This window comes from Gossypium hirsutum, chromosome D12 (assembly GCF_007990345.1).
Source record: "Gossypium hirsutum isolate 1008001.06 chromosome D12, Gossypium_hirsutum_v2.1, whole genome shotgun sequence".
Lineage (NCBI taxonomy): Eukaryota > Viridiplantae > Streptophyta > Magnoliopsida > Malvales > Malvaceae > Gossypium > Gossypium hirsutum.
In genome coordinates, this window is record NC_053448.1 from 20517563 (window position 1) to 20523710 (window position 6148).

A 6148-nucleotide genomic window follows, 5' to 3' on the forward strand; every position below is an offset into this window, starting at 1 on the left:
TTAGAACTTTGGGGAAGATAAACCACATCACGCTTTTGAGTTTCCTTTTCAATATGCAAAGGCCTAAGTATTTACTCTACAGTGAAGTCCTCTACCATAGGCACAAGTTTCTTTTGATAATTGTTCCAATACGAGGACAACTTCGAGATGATAGCCCCAACTTGTAACAATTCCGGAATAACAACTTTTAAGTCACAAAGCCTACTTACAAGGACTTATACTTCATGGACTTGATCTATGATCGGGATACTATTAAGCATTTTGAATTCGAAATACTTCATCATTCAAAATTTATACGTACCTTGTTGTTCGATGTTGTATTTCTCTTCAAGATTTCCAGATTTCCACCGGGGATTGCATCGACATGTAGAGATTATACAATCGATCAAATAAGGTGTTGAGAATGTGTCCTCAACATGTGCAATTGCCTTCATCACGCTTCTTCTTGAGTTCAACCACTTTTGCAATTTTCTCAAGGTTTGCATTGGGGGCAGGATCCTCCACGGGTTGTAGGTTTGGATCCAGAACATATGCCACATTTAAGATAGTAAGAAGGAACAACATCTTGTCCTTCCAGTGTTTGAAGTTTGAGCCATCAAATCGGTCAATTTTCACAAACTCTTGATTCATCACTTTGAATACGGTGGTAGCCTCCATCGCCATCTCTAAAAATAGTTCTATTTGATTTTTGAAGATTTTGAGTGGAGAAGATAGATTAGGAGACAATATTGAATTAAACAATAGACTTTATGGCGCGGGTGACGCTTTCGAAAGAGAACTATTTTCCCCACACAAAGTTGCTAGAGGATTAAGACAAAGGTCCTCTCGGGATATAATGAAGTTTTTGAATTTCCTTTGATTAGCAAAATCAAGGAATTATCTAACTCTTACTCTAATTTCTGAAATTGAATTAATTGTAATATATTTTTGAGCACCATAGACCCTGTATTTATATACAATCAATGAACACAATTTTGAAGAGTCACAACCTTTTATATTTGATTTCTATTGGATATACTTCTTAGAAAAACATGTCCCATGAAATCAAATGTATCCTTTGAATAAATCATCACTTTCTAATAAGTGTTTATGAATAATTATGAATTTACAATCTATAATTTCCAACATATATAATATATAATAACTAAAAAACCTAAATGTCTATTTTGAAATAAAAGAAAAAATTCATGCAATGCAAAAAAAATATGGTTAATACAAAATTAAAGGCATATTAATTAATACAATTCAAAATTCATAAGTGTTAAAGAAATGTAAGTATTTTATGTATTTTCATGAAATACCTATTTGACCCTAAATTTATTTAAAATACCAACATCACCCCTATTTACTCCTAGTTACTTCAAAATGTCAACCTAACCAGGTTCATAACACCTCTAATTTGACATATTTTATTTATTATTGCATTTAGCAATGAAAAATATTGACATGATGCGAGTAATTACGAAATAAATATTATTTATTAATTTTTTATAATTTAAAAATGTTTCTTTTACTACTCATTATAAATAAATCCTCTAGTAGGATTTATAAAAAATTAATAAACACATTTTTTTCTAAAACATAATAATAAATTTAGCCCTTAGTGTTTACCCTTTCTATTAATTTGGCATTAATTTGTTTTAGCAAATTATCCCTCAATTTTGGCTATGATTTGAATAGAAATGTTGATTCGGTTGTTAAAGGTTTGATGTCATCGATGTTGCAACCCACATGGCATTTTACATATATTTTTCACCATGACACCATTTTTTTTATATGTCAAGTTAGAACATAATTGAAAATTTTTTAAAGATAAAAATTCAAAAATTATATTTTAAGCAATTTGTCCTTCAACCTTTCATTTTGAGTTAAATTGCTATGATTTTAACTAAAATATTGGATAGACCGTTAAAAGTTTGATGGTGCTAAGTGGTAACCTAAGTGGTAGTATGTGCATATTTCATTACTAACATGATACAATTTTATCTTATATTTTATGTCTGCAAATAATTCAAAATTTCAAAAAAAAAATTAAAAATTAGAAAACTCACAAAAAATAAATCAAGAAATTAAAACTACTAGCATATAAGATTGGTAAGTGGAAAGTATGGTTTTTTTTGGGGGGCGATTTCAAATAATTTTTTGTTGGAGTTAGTTGGGATTTTAATAGGTGGGTATGGGGTGTATGTAGGAAAATAGGAGATTATGGTTTAGTTTGATGTATTGTGTGGGTCAAAAGGGTTTAAATTGCCATTCGTGTGATTTGGACCCTAGGAAGGCGATGGACGTCAACAAACAAAGAGCGAGGTCGATGACTGTACAATTATATTACTGGCACTTGGAAAACTTTCTAGGTGACTTAACAGTCGCACCCGACCCGTTCGCTGGATCTGGGTATGGGGTGCCACAAAACTGGATTGGACTAGACACAAATTTTAACTTAACACTTTTTAGAGACTAAATTTAATACTTAGCATTAAATTTTATTACAATAGAAACCTTAAATTTAAAATAAAAGTTACTAACTCAAAGTTTGAACTCTAAAGAATCTACTTAGATACAATGTCATCATCTCTGAGGTGAGGCCTCCAAGGGTACCTCCTCTTATATGCATGACAAAAACAAATGATCGCTCCTTGATCTACCATTGTCTGGCTGGGTCCTTCCTCAAGATCCTTTCTAGTCCAATGAGTCATAAGTCAGATTTTGCAAGGTCAAAGAACTTAGTTAGTTTCTTTACTATACTACGCAAAATAGCCCAAACTCATTGGAGTAATAAAAAGAGAACCAGTCACATTTCACTTCCTAAGTTTCTTAGTACAATATCTGTCAATCTAGGTTGGCGATCTTTGTTTCACTCCCTGAACTTTCATTTCAAGGATAGACCACTAAGTAATCTTCCCCTAGCTAATCTTCTAGCCATTCGACAAGACTCGACAACTTTTCAGGTGTCTAGCCAAACTGCAGACTCAGCCCATATATTCTTTCCTTTATCCCTATTCCTTTCTGGACATGCCTCTACCCATGATTTTTAGCTCTAAGTCACATAGTTAGGAGGTCAGTTACCAATGTAGAATTTCTTTATCCCCTTTTAAACTTATAAAGTAGTCATCCTACCTACCAACCTACACCCCTTTCGCTATGCCTTGGTGAACATAGCAAACCTGAGTTGTCCTGTTGAACACTATTTCCTTATTTCAGTGCCATGGGACTTACTGACACTCTGTCAGTGAGTTTAGTGAATGAAGACCCACACCATTCTGATGGACTAGATTCTCTTTTCACCCTAAATCCGAGTTGTAATGTTGTTTGAGTTATTCCCTTATGAAGCGCCCTAGCAGCGATACTATTATCTGAGTAACCCTTTGAGTTTAGTATTCTTTCATGTGATGGTTCCCTATAGGACTAGCCCTTTGACTAGTACCTTCTCATTAGTTTTCCCCTTTATAGATGAATAGTCTTGACAGACATACCTGTCAGTCAGTTTATTCATTCCAATACTTCATCCTTTCCTATTTACCAGGCATTACTGACACGTCGTTTCCCTTATCTTATTCTTGCTGGGTTACCACCCACATGACTTACTAGCTTTCACAACTACTATTTTTGTAGTCTTTTCCCACTTTTATTACGTTTTCCATTCATTGGCGGATTCCTTCGACCCGCTAGCTAACTATTACGTCTCATACTTCTATTACCATTCTAACCATTTTTCCTTGTTTACAAAATTTCCTATGATTTTCATCCTGATTGACCACCTGTGTTTACTATCTCGGTAAACTCTATTGGTTGCCACATCCAAGTTATGATCTTGCTCTTTAAACCTCTTAGAGGTGTTGCCCCGAAGGATGTCGCCCCATAGAGCTTGCTGATCGTCCTCGCGGTGTTTCTTTATGGAACCTCATAACTTTCGGATTGATTCATCTCGAATATACCTTGATGTTCAAACAGTAAGCTTCCCCCCAGCAAAGCCTGGAACTTCACACATCACGTTTTGCTCCCAGTAATCTCGGATGGTAAAATCTTAACAGAATTCCAATTTCCCTATTCCTCCGCCCATTCCTCCATATCGTCATTCCTAACCTTGATACTTGAACACTGCAATGTCCCCTCCGCAAGACTCGGAGCGTCACAAATCATGGTTTGCTCTCAATAACGCAGTATGGCAATATCTAATAGAATCACCCTCTCCAGTCCTAACTTCATCTAACCCATCATTTCCCATATTATAACCATACAATTTATGCATTTCACTTTTATACCAGCATAGAGTACGATATCACTTTAAACATAATATGTATATTGAACTACTTTGGTAGATAACCATACATCAAGCAAATTTCATACAAGCTTACCATTCGCAAGTAACAGAGTCCATTCATCATCACAAAACTTATCACAGAGTTAAGCTAGCTACTAAGCAATTCAAGAATGGAGTAAAAAACTCACTTGACACTTCTTTGCCTCCTCTATCGCTTAGCTCTTCCGAACGCCAAAACTTCTGCTCTTCTGGCAGCTAAGCATGACAAACCCAAAATCATGAGTTAACTTAGTATTCTTAGTTAAAACTTGATTTTCCAGAAATATGCCGATCTACTATAATTTGATATGGAAAATTAGGTTTTCCCGGTATACTTAAGGAGTTTATTCTCAAGTTAAGTACCGTTGTTTTCATAGCTTTTCATAATTTTTAGATTTTAAGTTAATAAGTGTAAATGTCTAATTTTTACTCATTTTGTGACCCAATTAGACCAATAGTGTCATTAGGGGGCCTAACATGTTGTTGAGTGGTGTATAGGCGTGTTGGAGGTTAAAAATGAGCGAGAATGACATAAAAGGAAAGGGTATCACGATATCCACACGTTCGAATTGCGATACCTCCAATAGGATTGAAAATTGCAGACCACCCTTTAATGCTATCACGATATCCAAAGGGGATATCACGATATCCACCTTCAAAGAAGATCCCCAAGGTTCAAAACTACTTGAGGTATTGTGATATCCTCTTCTAGGTATCACAACACTGACATCATGAGGGGGACAAAATTGGACAAAAGGGTAGCCTTTGTCCACCTGATCCACCAATCACCCAAGGCCCGTGTAGGCAATTTTGGTAACAAAAATTAATCTGCATTCAGCCTAAAACAACCAAATTTTGGCTGAGGAGGAGAGGCACACATACATTATTTTAGTTTTTAGTTTTAGTTTCTCTAGGTTTTCTCTTAGTTTTTTGCAACTTTTCTAGGGTTTTTATTTTCTTAGTTTTAGAGCTTATTTTTTGCACTTACTTATTGTTCTTAGGGTTAGTTAAGTTAGTTATCACTATAACTTAGGTTTATTTACACTTTCAGTCCCCGTACCTTGGTTGTAAGACATTTTTAGCTTTAGTTTAATGTATTCCAGTTTCTTTTACTTTAAATCAGTAAAAGTTTGTTCCTTTTATGTATATTGCTTTAGATTTTCTTGTTAAATGCCTTTAGCTTCATGTTCTTTAAGTTTTCTTGCATAAAAATCCTAACTTTTATATTTTTCTTAAACTTTACTTTAAGGTTTTCATTACTTTTCATTTCCATGTTCATTCTATTTATTTTCAACATGAGTAGCTAAACCTAAAAAAGAGGTTGGTTGATGGAGATGTGGGTAAGCTGAATTTTTTGGACAAGGGACTAAATCATAATAAATTGGACTAAATTAAATAGACCTAAAAACTTAAGAAGTGACACCCTTAAGGGAATATTGAGACAAGTGAGATTGGGAGGTAATCTTGTTGTGCACCAATTCATTAGTCCTAGATTAACCGGTGAGATAGAGAGATAAATCAGATTAATTCGTGTAACTTGGTAAAGTTAGGATTGAGAGATAAAATGAAGTCACTTAGTAATTTAAGAAATTTAAACCCCTCATTCAAAGATCAACAAACCACATCGAAACTAACCAACCATCGTTAGTTATTTATTAATTAATCTCTTAATTGTGTACTCTTTACAATTTGGTCCCTAGATTAGCATATTTGCTTTTCTTACAAAACTCTCTTGTTATGATTTTCCGTACTATAACATCATATTAGTAGTCACCTAGACTCTATAGTGTGTGCTATTTATCACTTAATCATCATCTCCTTTGGGTTCGATCCTTGGAATACTCCAAT